The sequence below is a fragment of the Castor canadensis genome, chromosome 7 (genome assembly GCF_047511655.1).
Source record: "Castor canadensis chromosome 7, mCasCan1.hap1v2, whole genome shotgun sequence".
Taxonomy (NCBI): Eukaryota; Metazoa; Chordata; class Mammalia; order Rodentia; family Castoridae; genus Castor; species Castor canadensis.
The window spans coordinates 5,668,900-5,692,465 of record NC_133392.1 but is presented as its reverse complement, the minus strand read 5'-3'; the positions used below and the strand labels follow the sequence as shown (position 1 = coordinate 5,692,465).

At 43.7% G+C, this 23,566-nt stretch overlaps 1 protein-coding gene across 2 annotated transcripts in view; it reads left to right on the top strand.

Annotated features, from left to right (window-relative positions):
* Positions 1-23,566, top strand: part of Dock1 (dedicator of cytokinesis 1) — a 477,546-nt gene that overhangs the window by 136,959 nt on the left and 317,021 nt on the right. The gene's annotated exons all lie outside the window — the stretch shown is intronic.

The following is a 23,566-nucleotide window of genomic DNA, read 5'->3' as shown; positions in this document are numbered from 1 at the left end:
GCTAAGATGCCAATTCTTCCTGACATGACATGATCTAGAGTCAATGCATTTTCAATCAAAACCTTAGCAAGTTGTTTTGTGACTATTGATAATGTGAGTCTGAAGTTTAGATGGAAAGCGAAAAGACCCAGTAAAACCAACACAATGTTGAGGACTGATTTTGTTGAATTCAGATCTTGCTATAAAGCTACAGTAATCTAATTGCATACACTCAACCCCAATTTGCTTCAGAACGAAGGAAATTTGTTGATTCATGTCGCTGAGGTGCCCAAATCAAAACATGGTCGTATCTAGGGTTAAAAGCTGCCCTCCTAAGGGACCCAGTAGTTTCCTCTCTCCATTGGAGGGAAAAATGACTGCCAGTGGTCAGAAACTTGCATATTTCTTATTGTTTAATAGTCCTAGAGGACGCAGAATTGTCTCTCTTTTTGGGCATGTCAGTCCTTTTTACTAATCTCTTCCTGTGTAAGCAAGGGGCTGTCCCTGAGAAAGGAAACACTTCATGAGGATGAAGTACAAGTGAAGTCTTCATGTTGCTGGGCAGCAGGGGCTGGGGATGAGAGCAGCCAGCAGGAGATGGGCATGGGGACATTTGCAAATGCAGCTGAAGCCAGGGCAAATTTGTGACTTTGTGAAATGGTTTTGCGGCAGTTTGTTAGGCCTGTCCGCTGGGCTGATGGAAAGGGTTGTTAAAGCCTTCATTTAGGACTGGTGTTCAAGTGGCATGCCAAGCTGCCCAAGCCCAGGTCTGGAAAGAGACCCTTAAACATCCCCAGGAAGAATTTTGCTGAGAAACTTGTTGGCTATAGTGGTGTAGCATTCGGAAGTGTGAAAAAAGCATTAGGTCTGTTATAGTTAGATTGAATGTTTATAAAATTTCATTAGCGGTGTTTGTAGATCTTTCGGATAGAATAAGTTATGATTGTGCGTGTTCTGATGAAATGTACCCAAGTAGCTAACTGGAGAGTCAGGGAGTTGGGGAGTAGGAAGTCCCGTCCTGAGGCTTTTCAGGCATTTACCCAGGAACACAGGGCTACTAAGAGGTTGGATCAGATCCCAGTTTTCTGTTCTTCACCTCGGTTTTTCCATGACACCTCCCCCATCAGATTGCAATTTGTACATTACGCTGGTTTTATTTAGAATCCTGTGCCAGGCAGTATAGTTTTGATGACAAAGCTGAGCAGTATTATTCTCCATGAACTGTGAATGTGACACTTTTATAATTCAAGTAGAATTATTTTTCCCTTGGGAAATCCTATATATTCAATATGGTACATTGAATTAGGGAAGAGGTAAAGGAAAGAAAGAGCTGTAAAAGGTGTATCTTACTAAAACAAATCATACTTTGTTCTTGCCTGTGTAACCTTAAGTGTCAGAGACACTAATTTATTTTTTAGCATAAATTATCTTTTGTCTAGATAAGTGATTAAGAATGGACAATAGTCTTCATCATCTAATTCGGTAAAACATAACAGAAGTATAGTCAATATTTGAAAAGGAGATATTCATAGAATTTTAGGAATTGTACCTTCTGACATTAAATGTTTAGTATTTCACCACTGACTGAAGATTAAAAGCCAAAGTTCTGTGTGTTAGTCAGCTTTCTATCATTACAACAGTGTCTGAGAAAATCAGCTTACAGAGAGAAACAGGTTATGCTGGTTGATGGTTTCAGAGGCCCCCGTCCATCGTGGACTGTCCTCATTGCTTTGAGCCTGTGGTGAGGCAGCATATCATGGTAGGAGTGTGTGACATGGCAAAACCTCTCCTTTTATTATTTGGGAAGCAAAAGAGAGGAAGAAGACCTGGGGTCCCACAGTTCCCTTCCAGGGCATATCCCCAGTGACCTGAAGACCTCCTGGTAGGTCCCACCTCTTAAAGACTCTACTACCTTCCTGTAGCACCGCACTGGGGAACAAGCTTTTACCTCATGAACTTTGGTGGACACTTAAGATCCAAACTGTAGCATGCTGTGCCTGAGAAACTAGGTGAGCACCAAGTTCCCTCATTGTTTTTCTTTTTATATTAAAATTATATTATACTCCCTCCTTTCTCAGGCTGATCATTTGATAGTTCTTGGGTAGAAAGTGCTTCTGCTGAATTGTTCCCACCATTGCATCCTTTGGAAGATGGGCTTCATATGTCTATCCCTCTGGCAATCACCCTTCTGGGTTATGTGGTCTGCCAGGTGGCCTTCCTCCTTTTTGCCTCCATCTTGGCTATGTCTATCACTGTGGGAACAAGAAGGACCACTGGCTCACCACTATGGAAGTTAGCTCCATGTTATATGATTAACTCACTAAAATGTCCCCTTTGGGCATGTCCAGTATGTGAGTGGCAGCACCCACCTGTGCTATGGGTGAAGGTGGCAGGGGGGCAGCAGGTAGCTGTGGGTGAGCTAGGGTAGAGGATATTTCATTTTTACCACATGACCTGTCACTGAATCTGGATTTAACAAAAAGTGTAGGAGTGTTTATAGTAAAGTTTCCATTTCTTGATTATTTTTTAAAGACAGGAAAATAATAAAATATAAAGTGCCATAAAATAGCACATGAATGACCATTCATAGATGACTGTTGGCCCTTTGGTTATTTTCTTTTCTGAATATGGACTATATGTGTAATTTTAGATGCTTCCATGGGAAATACATGCTTAGTGTTCTTCTCTGCATTATCTCTTCACAAGGTATGCATGGTGGTCTTGCCATGTGGTAGGTATTGTACCTTCTTTTGGTCATAGAGAAACTGAGGTTGGGTCAAATTAGTAGCCAATGAGTTGCCGATAATTTGAGAACTATCTGACAGCAAGTGACACTGAAAAGCACAACCAAATTTAGAAAGTAGAAAGAACCAGAAAGCAGAGTGATGGTGTAGACCTCACAGGGAACCTCAGTCCTCCAGCTCTCAGGCAGTGTCTGTCCTGAGGCTGTGGCAGAGGGTCCCTGAAGGGTATGTACCTGTGTCTCCATGACTTCCCATCTTCTCCCACTGCACTCAACTACTCCAGGGTCCTTCCCACATCTCACTCCTCCCCTTTTCCTTCTTCCACTTCAGGGTGATCTGTTGGGCCTATTCCATCTGTGCCCTGAGTCATCTCAGGGCTGATTTATGCCTCATCTTTGCCCACTGCTGGTGACCAGGCTCCCTTCTTGGTGGCATTTCCACAGTGGCATCTCCCATGTGTTCCTCTTCAGACTCAGGGCTTGTACGATGTCTCCAGCACTTTCCTCCTGCTTTCCTGCCTGGAGTTTCACCATCATCTGCAGACCTCCATGGACAGAGGCAGGCAGGTGTTAGGAGCCTGTATGTCCACAGTGAGTAGGGGTGGTGCCCCATGGGAATAGCTATGAAGATGATTCTTTAAAGAACAAGTAATGGTTGCTTCAACATTTGCACAGTCAGTTTCCTTGCTGTCTGTTCCATTCTTACTGAGAAAGCAGCAGTAAATGCTTCTCTAGTTCTGCTCCAGACATTGAGCTGTCCTTGGATGTTCTCGTAAGGACTCGCATTTTAATATCTATGTACATTTAGCATGTAGTCAAAGATAATGGGCATTGGATTGCTTGACTTTATAGTATATTAAGTGCTCATTTGGTGCCAGGCATGGACTCATACTGGCCAGAGGCCATAAATAATAGACAGTAAAAGATGTAGCACTCTGTCTTTAGGAGATTCCTGGGAGCCAGGTATTTGACCCTGACGACAGATAATGGATGAGGTGGGACATCATCACATCACAGACTGCCCAGATGAGAATACAGACAAGTCTAGGACTCGAAGAGAGTGGCGAATGGACTGAAAGCACCAGAGAAAGCTTGGACAGATAGGACTGGCCTGAGCTTTCAGTGGTGGGTACAGGTTGGGATGGAAGGTATGGAGGGGTTAGGGAGGATGGGAGTGGGAGGGAGAAACAGAAATAAGATGGCAGGAGTAGCTTGTTTTGGGGAGTACAGGAACACAGGGGTTGGAGTGGAGAGCTGTGTTAAGAGTAAGGTGTGTGGAGGGGTAGCCCTGCCCCTCGCTGGGCTTGGATGCTGAGAGGATCATTGTTGGTGTATTCTGAAAGTCTGATGACAATTTCTGAGATTCTCCAGCTGACATACGGAGAATTCACATATAGGTTTATTCTTTAATTACATTTTTAGAAAAGGTTAAGATCTCCCAGGGAAGAGTATGGGATGGGGGGAGATGGGGGTCCCTCAGCATGAAAATTACATGAGCTCTTGCAAATTTTATCTTTTGAATTCTTTATGAGTTCTTTTATTTTTGTCATGGGATAACTTTTTTCATTTTTATTTTTAAATAAAATATGTTTTTAATTGAAAAAGCTTTCCTGGACCCTTGCCTGTCCCCTTTCAGAGTTTTGTGGCTCCCATTGGGAATGCCTTCTTGGGGTACATGGCCACATGTCCTTTCTAGGAGCTGCTTGGGGAACATGTGGGCAGGGTACGTCCTCTAGCAGGGGAGCAGATGAAACAATTACAACATCTTTTATGTATGAGATGTATTTGTAGAAAATGATGGCCATTTTCCAAGTATTCTGGTCATCTTGAGTAGAGGACATGCCATTTGCAGAGGCCATTTACAGGGCACAGAGATCATCCTGCCCTCAGGCTGGGCTTCATAGCTGTCCTTCACTCTGCAACTCAGGAGCCTGGTGCTATGGGCTTTTTACTCCCTATGTCACCAAACCCTTCCATGTTGCTGCATTCCTTCCTTAGCAGGGTGTGAAAAGTACTAGATGAGGAACACCATCTAGTACTTGGGGACCCTTCCTCCCCAAGACATCATGCATAAAATATGGGGCATGAGGGTTTTAAATTGTATTCTTTTCCCATGGCCAGACCCCTCAGACAAGCAATGGATCTTAGAGTCTGTGTCTGATGCTAAGAGGCTGCACCTGCTTTCTGTGGGTTATTGTTTGCATTGAATACCTTTTTTATCCTTTTAGTTTCAGTCTTTCTTTGTTCTTCTATATGCCAACATATTATGAATAGCATATTGATGTTGTTTTTGGATTCCCCAATCTGACAACCTTGGCTATGGATCTGGAGTATTTAATTTTTGACTTTTTCTTTTCATAATCCTTTTAATGAAAAAGTTGAAATTTGAGTCAAGGACAAATGCTGTGCCATGGACCCCACATGCCCCTCAAAATAAAGAACATTTCCATCACCTGTGTCCACGCACTTGCTGTGCTTGCTGGTGGTGTGTGGTGGGGGTATTTCTTCTGACTGTTCTGGAATCCGAGCCTCTCAGGCCCATTAGCCCCAGTTGCCCTGGTTCCTTCAGATGGATTTTCTTATTTCCACCTGTTAGACAAAGGAAAGAGTTGAAATTATGTTCTGTGTCCCCATCTGCCTTTGTACCCTGGGGTCCTCTGTTTAGAAACGAAATGATCCACTCTAAAGTAGACAGTGTTCATCACAGGACACCCTGCATAGGCTGAGAGGGACAAAGTGCCACCATTTGCTTGCATTGGGCAGAAATTTCTTTTAAGCGGGCATAAAGATAGAGTACAAGAAAACAAAAAAAAGCTGTGGAGTGCGTAATTCTGGAGCCAGTCTTTGGAAATGTGATGTCTTTGTATTTTAAACTAACCTTCTTTCCAGAATTAATATGCCAGTTTTGTGATACCTAAAACCTTTTCTCTTGGTCATTTTTTTGTTGTTGTTGTTGATACTCTGTTAAGTTCAGTGGAGCAGAGTCTCATTCATACCCCAGTTATTCATAATTTGGGATAATTAATGTAGTGCTGGACTGTCACTTGCCTCTTTCAGCTGGGAACCAGAGGCTCTGCCAGACGAATGGTTATTATAAGTAGGATTAAGTTGCTGATGGTGGGAGTGGGAGGAGCAAATTGTTTCAGCCACCATAGTGGATTTGTGTTCTTTTATGTGTGTGTGTGTGTGTGTGTGTGTGTGTGTGTGTGTGTGTGGTACTGGGGCTTGAACTCAGGGCCTACACTTTAAGCCACTCCACCAGCCCATTTTTGTGATAGGGTCTCCAGAACCATTTGCCCAGGCTGACTTTGAACCATGATCCTCCTGATCTCTGCCTCCTGAGTAGCTAGAATTACAGGTGTGAACCACTGGTGCCTGCCTGGATATGTGTTCTCGACTTTTATTCTGCCAGATGTCCACAAGGACTTTAGAGGTGGTGAGCTTAGTCTTCTCCAGCTCAGAAATTTTGCGATCTTGCCAATATCATGCTTAGTCGGGTTGTTAAATTTCCTTTGAAAATTTGAAAGTAATAGCATTTCTTCTTTTGGAAATCTATCTTTCTGCATACTTTTCACTAATGCTTTGAATTCAGTATTTGATTGGTATTTCTTTTATAACATAGTTACTATGTAATCACCACCCGTCTCAAGGTTTACTCGCTGTGGCTACATCATTTCTATTGGCTATGTACAATGTCCTGTGATCCAGAGCTGTTGGGGTAGTGTAGTGGTAGCTTGGGGAGACTCTTCCAGCTCCTCTCGCTCATCACATCGCTCACAGCTAAACTTGTAGTGTGAGAACAAAGGAAACCTAAGTGTGTACTTTAATTTCTGTGTCTCAGTTTACCATGTGGCTGTCTGTACCAGCCTGTCTTAAATGCTAGCAGTTCTAAATCAGTGGTATTTATTCCATGTTTGAATTTGTTCTCTTCCTATTCAATAATTTAAAATTTTCTAAACGACACCTTTGGCCTTTATTCGTCACAGGCGAGGGTAGACTTAGCCAGCCTACAATTTGCCTCTGTGCTCACTGTCCTCCCGTTGTCTGCTCATTAGTTCCGGATTGTTTCCGTAACCTCCCCCTCAGCCTGGTGTGGCCTCTCTCTCCACCCTTTGTGACCCTCCAAGGTAGTTAAATGAGGTTTCACTTTCTCTGTGAATTAAATATGTCATCTCTATTTGAAATGTTCCTGAGCCCCTGGTACTGTATATTGACAAAATAAATACTATGTTCAGAGAATTTCAAACCATCTATTAAAACCAATATTTCTTTTTATTAGGAGATGGGATGTTTTTTGTCAGGCATGTGACTATCAGCTGATGTTCGTTCACCTTCTTGAAGAAGCGACTGCTGGCACTTTTGCTGTCTGTCCATGTGACAGTTCTTACTGATTTATTTGTGCACCCTGAGTGCAGGGTTTAGGCAAAAACCTTTCACACTGTTCAGTGACTTTGTGACCCTCGGGTCTGAGGAAGTAGTGTGTTCCTCGGGTCCCCTCTGCACGTGATGTCTAACCCAAAGGTTGTCCAACCCACAGCCTTGTTGCTTGTGTCTTGTCTTCTCTGTCTACTTTCATTCCTTTTCTGGTGAGTCTTTGCACTGTGACTCAGAAATAGCTCTGGTTGCCACCTCCCCAGTGACAGTAGCGTCAGTACCCTTGGATTTCCTGGCCTTAATCCAAGATGGTATTGAGGGTGGGGGAGCTGTGTCCTGGCTCAAAATTCCAGCCAGTCTCCTCCCTTCTTATACCCTACCAAGGACAAATTGAAATATGGTCCCTTATGACTTCCTTTTAAAATCATCTTTATTGAGGGATAATTTACATTTAAAGCTGTAGCCATGTTAAGCACCCAAGTCCAAAGCATTTTGAAAGCATGTGTACGGTTTGCTCCTGTCTTCATCAGAGTGAAAAGCTGGGTGTTTCCGCAGTCCCAGGAGTCCTCTTGCCAGCCCAGTGGCACTTACTCACCTGCTACTGCCTCCCAGGAAAGCAGGCCAGCAAAGGCCACAGTGGTGACTTAAGGAGGTTTTCCCAGTGGGAACCAGTGTCTCCCCCAGGAGACTCAGGTTCCTCCCTCTGTGTCAGGAATCTCCTCTGTAAGTGGAGATGCCCAGTCATGCTCAGTCCTTCTAGGCTCTGGAAGTTGCTGTCTGCACAGGTCAGGGTTCCATGGAGTGGTCAAATCAAGGTTCTCAGGGAGAATGAGAAGTGACTATATAGCAGGAGTGGAAGGAGCCACTCCTTCCAGGAAGCCCCTGGGTTTCCACTAGCCATCGATGCTGGTCCTCTCCTCACAGGGGACATACCTGGCATGCCGTGAGCACCAGCACTTCACGGACAAACGTATAAATGAACTGGAAGTAAGAAAATTGCTCTGCAAATGCACCTGCCATGGCATCTGTGTGATGTGAAACACCTGGTGTATTGCATTCCAGGACACATCCCAGATGGCTCCTCACAGGGCCTCTTCTTGGGGGCCTTGGCAGTGTGCCCTGGTGCCTTGTCTCTCTGTGCCTCCTTTATTTCCTTCTCCTGACCTGACTGCCTTGATTTAAGAAACCCTTGGGCTATTAAATTGTGATTTAATCTTATAAGAAACTCACTAACTTCAAGTTCATAGTAAGGAAGTGTGCTTCCTGTTGATAGATAATAAAACTGAGTGCAGTAATTTGAATTCTTTATAATGGATGTGATTAGAAATGATTTCCCTATTTACTCATATAAAAGGCTAAATGGAAGATGATTAGTGAGTTCTGTTTTCTACTTTTCCTAAGGTGATTTCTTAATCTTCTAAACAAATTCCTGTGATACAGAAAAGAAAAAGAAAAACCCATTAAAAGTTACTTAAAACATTTGAGAAGCTGTTTAAGGTTTTAGAACAGAGTAATCTTTCTGTCCCTTTAGTATATTATGGCACAGGAGAGAAAACAAATTATAGCCAACAGCTGTGTTGTGCTTTCTTCACCCAGGGTCAGCACTGCAAGGAGTTCTGACCACACTATTGCGTGACTGTTGCTTATTATAAATATAATGAAAAGTTTTTACATTTGAAACAGTCGTAATTTTCTGTATTTTGCTATATTGTCCCTAACAATAAGCATTCTTAGTGTATCTAAATCCTTTCAAATCCCATTATTTAATATTCTGTAATTTGATGATTAAAGAAAGTTATTATTATTTTTTTTTACCTCTTTTATCCTTAAATCCTTCACCCAATAATCTCCTGCCCATAATTATGGGTATCTCATGACTTACAATTAATTAATCCTTTGTTGGTGAGTGAGTCTTACACATTGCAATTAGGAAGATCATATATAAAGCCATAGTTAAATATATGTATGTTTTCCACTGGGCTGGGGCTCCAGGGGCCTCTAGGTACCACATTTTAATTATCTCTGACCTCAGTTTTGTTAAGTACAGACATCTGGTTTAAAGACGCATTGCCATCAGCAAGCCAAGTTGTTGAACCTGGTTTTGGGTTGTGGAATGCCCTTTCCCTAGACGGGCCTCTGAGGAGTACTGGGGTTTGGGCATTCCTCAGGGTGTCTGAACCCTTCTTTTTGGTAACCTGCATGGGAAAACGCCAGTGTAGGTAATACCCTGAGGGAGCAGTAGTCTGTCCACAAGCAGGACTGCCTTCTCCTATTTGTGGTTTGCTATGTTTTGTCAATCCCTGGCCTCTGCAACAACAGGGAAGCCTTGACTTTGCTTTTTGGGGAGGGAGCTTCAGATTCCTTTTATTCTTCAGCCTTCTTTATTATGTGGCTTCCTGGATCTTTTTGCACACAGTTGGCAGCCTTTTATGAGAGAATAAATATTAAAAGAACAAGTCACCATCAACCACAAACATTGTGTTCACTAGAGTTATTTTAGCCTGTATGTACCAGGCAGCATTATAGGCATGAATTTCTACCAGTGGGCAGGTTTGGGGTTGGAGTAATACAGAGCCAGTTTTATATGTTCTAGTCAGAGCAAAGATACAGTAGAGAACTGTGCTGTCTGTCAAAATAAAGCAACCAAAATCAACTCTGTTTATGTAGCTATCATCATTTTATTTCAGAAAGTACCTTCTGACCTTGAAGGAGGAGGGCCCAGATCTCTTAATAGGGAACAGATCTGAATTTTAAAAGTTTTGGTCTGCTATAAGATTAATGTGTCCAGATTGCACATAGGCATTTGGGATGCTCAATAGCATTTTAGTTTTTTTTTTTTTTTAAAGCCTTTTGGTGATTTTATTCATACATGCATTCACTGAATAAATACCTCCCAGCATCAGTTAGAAGATATGGGAGGTGCTGGGGAGGCAGAAAGGTATTAGAGTGTCAGCTCCTGGGAGATGGTGTGAGCAAGTGCAATGAAAGGTCACAGCCCTGCCCTTCTCAGTCCTGGGCAGTGTTGCAGTTGAAGGAAGTGGTCCTGCAGATTGCATGAACCAGATCTGGAAAAGTCCCTCTGGTCTTGGAAGGGAACCCATCTTGGTCTTCATAATGTAACTGTTTACTATGAGGACTCCCCACATTTCCTCCAAACCATCTGTTAGAAGTTCAGCAGCCTTCCCTTGAGTCCTTCTAACATCTTTCTCATTGCTTTACTTAAAACACACACACACACACACACACACACACACCCCAAAGTACTAAAACTTTTTTGCCTGAAACCTCCATGTTGGTTTGGCATGATTTCAGAAGTTACCTGGAAGAATGAATAAAAAAAAGCAAAGAAATTTAGCATATATTTGGCATTTCCCTGCTGGAATGAATGCAATTGTTGGATGTCATTTTAAATAAACCTTTTAAAGGTCACATTAAAAATAGAATAATTGGCTATTTTGTAGAGCTCATGAAAGATTACGAATATGTACCCAGCTGATAAATTAAAAAAAAAAAAAGGGTACTTGTGGCTTTGGGAAAAAATTCCTGTGATTCATAAAATGTATCATATCTTACGTAATTAAGATTTTTAAGTATAAAATGATGACCACTGGGTGCTGTCCATGAGAAGGCTGGTGATGTCAAAGATTCACATGAAAGGTTAATATACACTAGTTTCACAAGACAGGAGAGTGTAAATGTATATATAGGTTAATATCTATATGTTATGAGTATGGATCAGTTGTGTTCTAGGGGTTCTCTTTGATATCCTGGGTGCTCAACCTTCTAGAAACTACTCAAGGGTTACCCTGGGGTGGGGATGAGGTGCTTCTCCAGTATAAGGACACCCAAGTTACTGCACAGAGCTCATTCCCAGCCGCATCCCCAATTGCTTCCTCTTGTTCAAGTGTTCTGCGGATTTGGGGTTGCAGCCATACCTTTGTGAGGTCACACCAATGACATGCAAGCAGTATCACAGAGCTAGGGATTGGCATTGGCTTAGGGCCACTTACATAGAGTATTAATCATTTCTGTATTAACCAGGCACTAAATACATGGTGATTTGGTTATCAACACAAATTTTGGAAATAACCCTGGAATCTCATGCTGAGCTTTCTTCTTCCTGGATTTATTTTTATACACTATTATGTTTGTCAAATTTTAGACCTTCCAAGATTCAGAGCTGAATTATTTAATTTTCTCTGATGGTCATGTCATTTCATTTTCCAATACATGTAATTATTTTCTTGCCATTGCTTTTGTCTTTAATTTCAGAGTTTTCTCTGATTCGCTCTAAATCATCCCTTACAAATGCAAAGCGAAAGCTAGCAGGTTTTCTCCTCCAATGTTGGCAGTTATCAGTGTAATTATAAAATTTATTACAGTTTTTATTTAACTTGATAACCAGTTCACTGCCATCAAGCATCCCCTATTTTTCATTATCATATGTTCAGGCTCATTGTGAAATCATCAAATACCAAATCTTTTAGAAATTGGATGCTGGGCTTTTGTCCCTTTCACTGACTATGTACTGTTCACCTTCCTGTCCTGTGACATTTTCTCTTTCCTTCAGTCAGTTTTGGAAGCAGACACAGTCCTCCTCTGTAGCAAAATACCCATTTTTTTGGGCCAGATTGCAAACAGCGATGCTGTTCACATGTCTATGTGAAATATACCTATCAGAAGTTATTAAATGCTGATTAACTGACTTGTGGTTATGTGCCCAGTAGAACCCCCCCCCATAGTCTTTTTGTTTGTCTTCATTTAGGTCTTTCTATGAAATCTGTTTATGGTTGAAATTAATCTGTCACTTCTGCATCTGAAAATAACAATGATTTTGGTACTTCCCAACTAACTTACAGCTTGTTTGGACTGGATGTAGGAAAGGCAACATGAAAGGTACATTTTATTTCATTTGGTTTTACCCAGAAAAATGAACTTGAAGCCAGGTTCTGGGAGAAGCCCATTTAAATTCATTCATGTTGACTTCTCTGTGATTCCACGTTTAATTATATTCACTTCAGAGAAGCCCAGCCTGAAAGAGAGTTAGAATATTGTGGTCATGAATGGTCTGTGACTGCACCTCCCTCAGAGGTCAGCGCTGCTATTACATAGAAAAAAGGGAAGCCCCCTGTATTTGGAAGTTTACTTCCAGCAGGATTCCCCAGCCTTGCTGGGTAGCCCTTTTTATGTTTTATATCCCCTGCTGCAGAGTGTTTGTTGAGATAAGGATTGGAGGATGGTCAAAAGTGACTACAGAAGTGTGAGCTTGTTTAGGGGAAGGGAGGCGAAGGTGTCGTCTTTGGACAGTGATAGGCATCTGGGTTATAGGGTTGACTCTCCCTTCTGGTTTCCTTAGATTCCTACCTGGGTGGGTCCCATTGAATCTCGACAATTAGAGTGCTGGCATTGCTGGTGGTTTGCTTAGAAGATGTAGGCCCTCCAGCTCACTAGGCAGTGGCATTAGCGCTCACTAATAAAAGCGAGCTCAGGTTCATTTTAAAGGTCACCTGAAGTATCCTGATGTTTCCCAGGTACATGTCTGTCGCTGTTGGAGACCATTGCATGGGTCAGCCACAGGCTGTGGCTAAGGGACACACAGTGGCTTGGAGTCAGTGAGTAAAGAGTCAAGAACTGGATGCTTTCATTATTTCCTCTATTTATCATTGTGCTAAGTACGTATCACATGAAGTTCACCACTGTGACCATCTTAGCACACACAGTCCCATGGCATTGGGTACACACTCACCATGTAGTTCCCAAACATTTCCAACACCCTGAAGGAAACCCTGTACACGTGACAGGCACCCCCTTTTCCCCATTTCCTGGAATACCCTAGTTTCTGCCCACCAGATGCACCTCTGGATGAAACTGAGAGAAGCTGGTGTCAATGAACCTGAGGACAGAGATGAAACAGTTCGGTTCCACTATGGTATGTCTTCTAGACTTGCAGCACTCCACTTGAATTTAAATCTATTCAAAGGAGATAAGCCCAATTACCATTCCTCAGCTGTCCCCCCGGCTGTAGTTCAGGCTCTTGGGCAGAAAGCTGTAGAACAATTGCATCACTGTAGGAAGGTACTGTTGGACAAGAGTGGCTGGACCATGGATACAGGAGGGACCGTGGGTACATGGGAGTCTGTAACAGCAATGCAGGAGAGCTGGGGAGCAGGGCATTGGATGAGGAGGGGGTGGTAGCATTTGATCCTGGAAATGTGGTTCAAAATCCTGGCCCTGTTCCAGTACCTCAGTGTCCCTGTGTGTCAGCCATGGTCCTCATGTCTGCTGCCCACTGTGTCATCTGTGCATGGCTGTGAGTCCTGTCTATGTGAGGATCTTGCTTAGCTCTCCATGGTGAGATGGGAATGGGCTTTGAGAGTAAAAACACTGAGATAGTTTTACAAAGTAGTGATCTGAAGCTGCTGTGCCATCCAAGTGGTACTTCAGGTTTCACAAAATTCCTTTTTATTGGATTTTACAAAGGTTTGGGTTAGAACCAGAATGAAGATAAAAACAAACACTGCTGTTTTTCTGCAAGTATTGAGAGAATCCTGGATGTAAGGTGCCCTTTCGGTCTTGGCCTGGGTGCTGTGTTGCTCTTCCTGCACATATGTGACGCGTGAACGTAGACCAGGCGGCTCGAAACAGCAGGAGTATGTTCCCCCACACTTCGGGAGGCCAGATGTCCAAGGTCAAGGAATCAGCAGGACTGTGGTCTCTCTGAAGACACCGGGGGAGAATCCTCTGCAGTCCCTCTGGCTTCTGGCTGTTGTGGAGCCCTTGGTGATCTTCTTTGGCAGCTGTGTCACTGCAGTCCTGTCTGAGCCTGGATATGGCATTCTTCTTGCATGTGTCTCTGTTTACATGTTCTTCTTGTTTCTCTGATAAAGATGAAACACTACTGGATTTACCTTTTACCCTCAGCCTAATTTGATTTTCTTTGCAAAGACTGTTTCTCAGTCAGTTGATAGTCCTAGGCACGGGGGTGTCTTGGTCTGTTTTGTGTGGCTATAACAGAGCTCCTGAGACTAGTGATTGATAATGAACAGAAATGTATTGCTTCCAGTTCCAGAACTGAGGTGCCAGCCTCTGGTAAGGACTTTCTTAACTGTGTGTGTCAATATGTGTTGGAAGCCTGTGGGTTGTGAGAGGGTGTAACCACTACAATGGTTAGTGAATTTGAACATGAACATTGAAGGGGCATTCAAGCCGTACCACAGGAGGTAGGGCTTGAGTGTATTCTGTGGGAGGCAGAATTGTAACCTCTCTCTATAGTAAGGGTTGGGCATGAGTGCAGGGCAGCAGGGTGCAGATGGACTGAGATGGGGGTGGGTGTGGCTGGAGTTTGCTGGAATGGGGCATCTGAGAGGACTGGTCATTTTGTCTCTACCTCAGGGGACTTTCTTCTGCTCAGCAGCTCTGCTACACACCCTGGTTGTCCTCTCAGACAGGCTGTCTGGGTTGGGACTGTGGACTGGAGCAGGGGGCAGTAAGGAGACTGGTGTGGTGGAGAATGGTGACAGAGCTGCATGGCTCTTCCTCTGTCTTGCTTATGTACTGCTTTCCTCCACTTCTGGCCTGAAAGGCTCCATTGTGCCAGATTATTCAGACCCTGTGTAAAACATCAGTGCCATTTTCTTCACTCCCTGTTTTCCAAACTGCTTCACTACAGTTTGAGCCCTTCAGATACTGTGGGGCTGGACCATTTTCTTGCCTGTGGACTTCTGAATGTCAAGCATGTTTTTAGAAAATCTCCATCATTTGGAAGCTTCCTGCTATCTAGACAGGTAACCAATTTTCACTAATCGTTGGAGGCGTTGGAACCCTTTTCACAGGATCCCTCTCCTCTTCCTGAGCTCTTTAGCTACACGACTGAGCTCCTGTAAAGTTAAAAAAATGAAGAAGAGAAAGAAAAGTTAAATAATTTAATTCAAATTTGTTCTTGCTTGGTTATGCTAATACCCCTATTTAGCTTGACTTAACTCCTGACAAATGGATTGTGGGAGGTTAAGGAGCTCACAGTGGCTCCAAAGATGAGGAAAGTATTCCCTTTGGTGTGGTTATCTTGTTTGCCCTCTCCTGAGCCTTTAGTTTGCAGGGTGCCTGTGCTTTACGGGTCACTGTTGCCCTGTGCTGACTACCTGACTCATGGTGGCTTATCTGACCCTGTGTTGTTACACTTTACTCCATCCTCAATCACATTCCCTGATGGTCTCTACTGTGTCTGGTGTTAGGGATCTACACGAGGTGCAGGCCTTGGCTGTGTGTGCCAGATGTGGTTCTGATGGAAGGTGTATGAGAGGAAGAACAGGGATTTACTTATCCCTGGGTTGGACACAGAAAATGGTCATTGTGATCAGAATGGACCAGCCTCTGGTATCTGCTGGTCCAGGGCTTGCCAGGCGGACCCCAGGACTGAGGACTTCTGTGCTGTGGGAACCCATTTGTAACAGAGTCATGTGGGCAAGGAGACTATTTTATGTGTGTGTGTGTGTGTGTGTGTGTGTGCACACACCTCACGATCCCGAGATGCTGAATGCAGACCTACACAATGAAGACCATGTCCCTCCACCTGTGACATCAGGAGACCCTCTCCCTGTTGTTGATATTCCCCAAGTCCATGGGCTTAATGAATGGTTTTTTAAGCATGGGAGCTTGGACTGTATTCACTGAGAAATGATAGTAAGTTGTCCTTTCTTTATTAATCTTATGGTTAACATATAGGTGTTCCTAGGAACAGGATCCCCCAGCAGCTCACTTGACACTGGGGATTGAATGAACCCAAGTGTTGGCAGGAGAGATGAGGAATGCTACTGTAAAGACCAGTATCTGCTTCAAGGAAGCTTGGTTACAAAAGAAAGAGCTCTTTTTAGATTTGAGAAACTTACGATGTAGGTTGTCTTTATTTAACCGGATCTAAGGAGCTGAAGCAATCGTCTTTGTCTTTCTTTGTTCTGAATTCCCATAACAGATATGCACCAACAGTACATCCTTGAGCTGCTGAAAGGGCTGTGTGCTTCTGTTTTTTAGCTGAGTCAAGTCATCATGTCTAGCCACCTGCCCTGACTCATCAAGACCCTAGCCCTGGTGGGTCCAGGAGTACCTGCTGGCAGAAGTGGTCTTGTTACACTTTTTTCTGTCAAGATTATCTGGTCTTTCTGAAGGTGTTTGGCTGTGCCCCCAATCTTCCAAAGATGGAGCAATTCAGTCTGAAAGAAGAATTTGTGGACCATATATATTTTAGCTCAAAACTTCTAAATGGCATCATTTTAATGTGCATTTTCTCCAGAAATATGTAAATTAATAATTGCTTCATACATTATTCAAGAAATACTTATTTTGTATCACCAATAGCTCTCCTAATCTTATATAAAGATATGCTAATGGATTTAATTAAAATAATTGTACTGAATAATGTAGCCTGAACTTTACCCTAAAATAGTATCTATTACTCATTATCATAGTATTTTTAGCTAGAGACACTTACAACATTGAGCTGATGCTGGCTGGAAAGTGCAGCTTTGTTTTGTTTTACAGTTTGTATTAAGTTGACATTCTCCTGAGATGCATGACAATTAAGTTTGCTTAGAGTATAAAATTGATTTAATTTCTCTAACCTGAACTATTTTGGCAATTAAAAAACTTTTAGCATCTTCTGCCCTTTCATAGTCCTTTTGTGAGTTTCCTGGTTTTCCCTCTAAAACTGTGGTCTCACTGTGTTCCTTGTCCATTTGATTCGGTTTCAACCTCACATTCCTCCCTAAGAGTTGTGATTGCTGAATCCTATGAGTTCCTTTTTGCCCGGATGGTATTAAGAGGTGAACCCAGTTTTAAGAGGGACGTTCGGCAGCCTGCCTGTCTTTTCACAGAAGTAGAAATTGCTCTCCCACCAGTCACGATTCCTTCTAATTCTGTTTCTGGTATCTTCCTGTGGCTTGTTGGCTTAGTGATCTGGACCCTGATACATTTCACACGACCAAGTGTGTGTGTGACTCAGGTGTGTGGCCGGGGTAGGGAGAGGGGTGTCAGTGCACATGTGTGATTGCTCCGGGCCCAAGGGAATTAAGAATTGGACTTGTCCTCTCTCAGGTGGACAGATGAAGTCTTCATCAGGTTCAAAGAAGAACTCAAGCCAGGTCTTAAACTGTTATTAAGTTAGCTGGGCTTAAAAATCAAATCCGAAGAAATTGCTACTTAAAAAGCAAGTGTCCATTTGTAAATTCACTTATGACTTAAGGAGTGGGAGATAAATAAACAAAACTAAAAATTGGTGAGTTCATCTAACTTCCAGTGTAGGGCTCATCCCGTTCTGGGGTATGACTGGTCACAGGTATGACTGGCTCTTGTTCCCCAGCCCTGTGCAGTGGAGTGTGAGGCCCCCATTCCACCCAGCTCTGTCTTTCGGTAACATCCTATAACCTTGTCCACCACACCAATCTCCCAATTCCACATCCCCTTGTGAATAGAAGAGTGGTTATCCCACTGTGTGAGGCGTGGGCTGCAGGGGCTGCAGGACACTGGTGTCCAGCTCCTCATTGGCAATTCAGAAGAGCCTTACGCATTCTGAGCAGCATTTCATTTAAATAAAGACATTCACTGATTTGACAGAAATAATAAAAATCCAACAACACCAGGAAAAACGTTAAGTACCCTTCATTGCTCTCATCCTGACCTCTGCGATCAGTTCTACTCAGTATTTGCCATGTTATGCAGCACTTCATAAGTGAAGGTTTCCACTCAGTGAAGGAAGACTCAGGTTTGTGAGCTCTGCGCGGTACAGAAGTTTTCCCAGTTAACATTTATTTGCGTGCATCTGCACTACTGAGGAGGTAGCACTGGGATCTGTTGCAATCCTGAGTTGAGTTTATCTTGTGCGACAGCCACAACAGACCCTGGAGGCATGTCTTACTAATTTCCACTATCTTCCCCAGGAGTGGCCCTGATGGGAGATTTCACATGGCAGATGTTGGATGCTTTGGATCCAGACATTCTGGCCTGGGAGCCCTGTCCTTAGCTACCCCACGGTACCCCTCCTGTCTGCCATGGTGGTGTCAGTGCTCCTGTGTGCATTCAGACTCTTATTTCTGGAGGAGTCTCTTTAGATAAGATTCTGCCCAGGGCTTTCCACCCACAGTGCAGTGCCCTTGCTTTATATATCAAGTGTATGGTGTCTTGGCACGTTGTTCAAGTGACAGGTAGCTGCTTGACCTAGACCTGAATCAGCACAGCAGTCCAAGTGCACAGAGGATCTGAAGTCTTGTTGCTAGTGCAAGCAGAGTCCACAGTGCTGGAAACTCCTGACAAACCACCTGTATTTGAAATGGCCAAGTAGAGCATGGTACTTAGAGCCAGATGACTGGTGATGGTACATGCCTACTGCAGAGTCATAGGGCACTGGGAGAGTGGCAACCAGAGCTCCCTGCTCTGGCTGGCTCTGTAAACTGGAAGGCATGTTTTTCTCTCTTTGCTAATGGTGGCAACAGATGTGGTTGAAGCAGAAGGGTGAGTGTTTCTTAAGAGTAAAGAGGTGACCATACAAGGATCACATCATTGTGATGGTTGGCTGTGTCCTATGGTCTCTGTGAAGACATAAAACAGAAGAGCTTATGTCTGTGGGGACATAGTGGCTGACCTCAGATTGTTGCCTATGATGGGAACGTCTCTAGCTGCCTCACCATCACCCCTGTGTCCTGGAGAAAGTGAGGTCTAAGCTGAGGACTGATGGTAAGTGGTTAGCTGAGGTGTAGGCTGTGGTAGTAGAGGAATGGTGGCCTAGGAAGGGAACAGCTTGTGCATAGCCTCTGAGGAAACTGGGAACAGGTATGACATTGGTTTGAGAGGGACCACAAGTGGGCAAGTCCCAGGTAGGTATGGCACAGCCCAGGGACCTCTGGGGATGCTGACCAGGTGACCCTCATGCCCAGAGCAGAGGCCCTCACACAAATACTCAAGATAGATTTGTGTACCAGGTGGGCTCCTCTGGCTGCCCAGTGAGTAATAAACTGCAGTGGAAGCAGTGGAGACCACAGGGGCCCAGCCAGGTGGTGTCTGCAGCAGGGAGAAGGTGGTAAAACCAGGTGGTGTCTGTGGCAGGGGAGGTTAATAGGATGGAATGAATTTTGTGGGCTATGAGGAAGAGAGATGTCTGCCTTGGTGTTCAGTCATGTGTGGTACAGCATGGTGGTGGCAATGCAGCTAGCTGGGGAGGAGAGGGCAGGCTGGGTTTCTGTTGGGGAAGTGGAGTCAGCCATGTCCATGTGGCAGCCAGTCAGATGTCCAGTGGCCATTGTGGGGTGGGTGTGGAGCTCAGAAGAAAGGGAGCTCTAGATTAGGGTTGTGAGTCAGTAGCTTGACATGATATGAGGTCCCTGTGGCAACAGGTGGAAAAACCCCAAGACAGCCACACGTGAGGGGCAGGAGGAGGAGGGCCCTGCATGGGACTCTGGGACCAGGGCCAGAGCATAATTTGGGCCCTGGAGGAGCCAGGGTCATGAATTCCATGAGGAGGGAGTTGGTGATGTCATGGAAAGGGTCACGTAAGATCAGGTGTCATGTCATTAGGGCCTTGTGTTTGCAGTCCATCTCTCTTCTCTCAGTCTTATTTCTGTAAGCTAGGATGTCTTCAGTCTTTGGTCTCATGAGCAGAATTCTGGGCTAATCAATGCTGTGGCTCACTGGCCTCCTGTGCCCCGTCTCAGCAGGCACAGGCCCCTCTGTGCATTTCACTGGGACACCCTTGGGGTGGAGGTGCCCAGGGAGACCCTGACACTGCCTGGTACTCCATCTGTCCTGGTTAACACAGCAGCGGGCAGCCCCAGGGGACCAGGAGCAATTGGGCCATAAAGGCCTGACTGGTTTGTCGCTGTCTGCTCTGTCCCTGTAAAGTGGTATTTATGAAGTGGCTGCAGGCCCATGATGTTCTGTTGGCTACAGCATAAAATGTATGAAGCCAATTTGTACCTTTCCCTCTAGACATCCACAAACCAAATGAGGTACTTTAAGAACCCGAGAAATCAGCCTGTGCAAACACTTACTATTAAATGTTATGATAAATATTTTCCAGACCAAGTCTGAGGGTCATTGAAGCAGAACGTTTGAAACCAGAATGAAATTATTTCTGTTTAACATTTTTTCAACTGCAGCTCACACCAGCTAATTGGAATCCCTTGATCCGTGTGGCATTGATTGAAGGATAGGGTTAACATTTGCCAAGAACAGCCTTCACCCCATAATCTGCAGTGGAGGTTTAAGGGTAAGAGTTGCCCACCTGTCTGTCTTCTTGGCTGCAGAATGTTGAGATTTGTGGTGACGACTGAACATGGAGGTTTCATAGAAGTGGCCAGACTTGACAGACTGCCACAAATCCTAGCAGTGCAAATCTGAGCAGATGCCTTCATGTTTTGTGCCTGCACATTCTCGTCTGTGAGCAGAGATGGTCACGAACCTCTCTCCAGAGACTGGCTTGAAGACATCGTGTGTGAGTGGAGTGGAGCACCTAGGAAGTGTGTCAGATGTGATAGAATGTTCGCGCTGGATAGTAGGGTACTGAAGTTCATCTGAAGTGACTTGAATCCGGCTACTTCAGTCTTCTGTGCCAGAGTTGAGACAGGTCCTCAGCACCGTTGCAGGCATTTTCCGTACCAGATAGCTATGGGCATATTTCCAGGTGATGAAGATTGATGTGCAGGTTCCCCCTTTCATTTTGGGTAGCTCTGTAGGTTTCCGCAAAGCCCTCCTAAGGGAGAGCTCCATTTACTTTGACATTCTTCTGTTCCTCCCTGCAGGCGACTCCTCCCTCATCTCCATCCCCTCCAGTATCCACTAGTATGTTCTGAATCCCTGTACTTTGGACTGTTCTAGAATATTGAAAATGGAATTATTTTCAACTATAACTGGGATTCATTTCTCTCTCTCCTCCCCTTCTTCCCCCATGGATGTGGTGTGTGTGCAATGGTAGTGTGTTATTTTTGGTGCTGAGTGTACTCTATTATGTGGACCCACCTCTTGAGGGACTTTTGCGTTGCTCTCGTTTTTATTGATTATAGATAGAGCTGAGGAAAACTTTCACATGCAGGGTTTTTTGTGAACATAGTTCACAGAAACGCAGAAGTCTCATTGTAAGGAGTTGCCAAGTTCTTTCCTGGAGTTGCCCCACTGAGTTTGCGGTCAGACCTGCAGCATATGCAAACAGCACATTTTTAAGAGTTTTTGGAAGTGTGATGGATGTATTGGTACTTCATAGTGTCTCATTGTGTTTTTAATTTGTAGTCACCCTGAGCAAGCATCTTTTCAGTGCCTTTTGCCATCCATATATCTTCCTCGGAAAAGTGTCTTTTCAAGTCTTCTGCTCATTCGTTTTTTCTTTTTTTAAAGCAGGAAAATTGTTTTCTTATTTTTGAGTTTTTGTGTTATTTGTAAGTCCTAGGTGCAGATCTTCATCAGACAGTGCTTTGCAACTTCTTCTTTGTTATCTCACAGTCTGAGCTCTTTGTTTTGGGTGTTTTCTTTCACAGACTGTGCAGTTAGGATCCTATCTAAGAACTCTGTGCTTAACCCAGAGTCACAAGTATTTTCTTCCAAAAGTTTCACTAGCTCTAAGTTTCTCATTTAAGATCTGTAATGCCTTTAAAGTTAACTTTTTACTGAGAAAGGGAGGGAGGAAGGGTGGGGGAGGCGGGCAGGGTGAAGAAATGACCCAAACAATGTATGCACATGTGAATAAATGAACAACAGCAACAAAAAAGTTAACTTTGCTGGTGCACGAGGTATGGGATGGAGTTTATTAGTCAGTGATGCTGGGGGACTGTGTAGTATTGTTACAAATCCATTGATCATAGACAGTCAGGGTAATACATATATATTTTTTTATTCATATGTGCATACAATGTTTGGGTCATTTCTTCCCCCTTCCCCCACCCCCTCCCTTACCCTCCCCCCCACCTCACTACCAGGCAGAAACTATTTTGCCCTTATCTCTGATTTTATTGAAGAGAGAGTATAAGCAATAATAGGAGGGACCAAGGGTTTTTGCTAGTTGAGATAAGGATAGGTATACAGGGAGTTGACTCACATTAATTTCCTGTGCATGTGTGTTACCTTCTAAATTAATTCTTCTCGAACCAACGTTTTCTCTAGTTCCTGGTCCCCTTCTCCTATTGGCCTCTGTCACTTTAAAGTATCTGCATTAGTTTCTGTGCATTGAGGGCAACAAATGCTATCTAGGTTTTTGGGTGTCTTACCTATCCTCATATCTTCCTTGTGTGCTCTCGCTTTATCATGTGATCAAAGTCCAATCCCCTTGTTGTGTTTGTGCTTGATCTAATGTCTGCATATGAGGGAGAGCATACGATTTTTGGTCTTTTGGGACAGGCTAACCTCACTCAGAATAATATTCTCCAGTTCCATCCATTTACCTGCGAATGATAACATTTCATTCTTCTTCATGGCTGCATAAAATTCCATTGTGTATAGATATCACATTTTCTTAATCCATTCGTCAGTGGTGGGGCATCTTGGCTGTTTCCATAACTTGGCTATTGTGAATAGTGCCGCAATAAACATGGGTGTGCAGGTGCCTCTGGAGTAACAGTCTTTTGGGTATATCCCCAAGAGTGGTATTGCTGGATCAAATGGTAGATCCATGTTTGGATTTTTAAGTAGCCTCCAAATTTTTTTCCAGAGTGGTTGTACTAGTTTACATTCCCACCAACAGTGTAAGAGGGTTCCTTTTTCCCCACATCCTGACCAACACCTATTGTTAGTGGTGTTGCTGATGTTGGCTATTCTAACAGGGGTGAGGTGGCATCTTAGTGTGGTTTTAATCTGCATTTCCTTTATTGCTAGGGATGGTGAGCATTTTTTCATGTGTTTTTTGGCCATTTGAGTTTCTTCTTTTGAGAAAGTTCTGTTTCAGGGTAATATTTTTAAAGGGGGTTTTTGCCACTTGCTTTTGCAGAAGAGTGCTGTCAATTATTTATGGAATAAGCATAGTATTTTCCAGTGTTCAAAGTGTCATTCTGTTCTCTCTTTAACTTGGTTTTGAGTTTTAGTGCAATCCTTGAAGTATCTAATATGAGCCAGATTTCCTTCAGGGAGGTGGAGCTCAGCCTGGCACAAGGGATTATTTAGAGTCACAGGTAAAAGGTGGCACAGCCAGGTCAGGACACTTAAAATCAGGAGTAGGAAATAGCAAACGAAAGAGAGTTTCTAGTTTTTCCCAAAATGAATTTTGTTTCTAGCTTAGTTCAGTCCTAGCTGTGTGAACGGAGTGAAGTAATTAATGTCTCCATCTTTAGTTTCTTCTTCCAACTAACAAACTCCAGTTGGAGGTCTGGTAGAATTAAAGATGAAACGTGCAGGGTCCTAGTGCAGGGCATGGCAGGCAATTGGGTCCATAACTACCATTAATCTATTTTTTGGACATGTGCGTTTTTGGGAAGATACAGAATATGAATGTAGGAGATAAGGTTACAT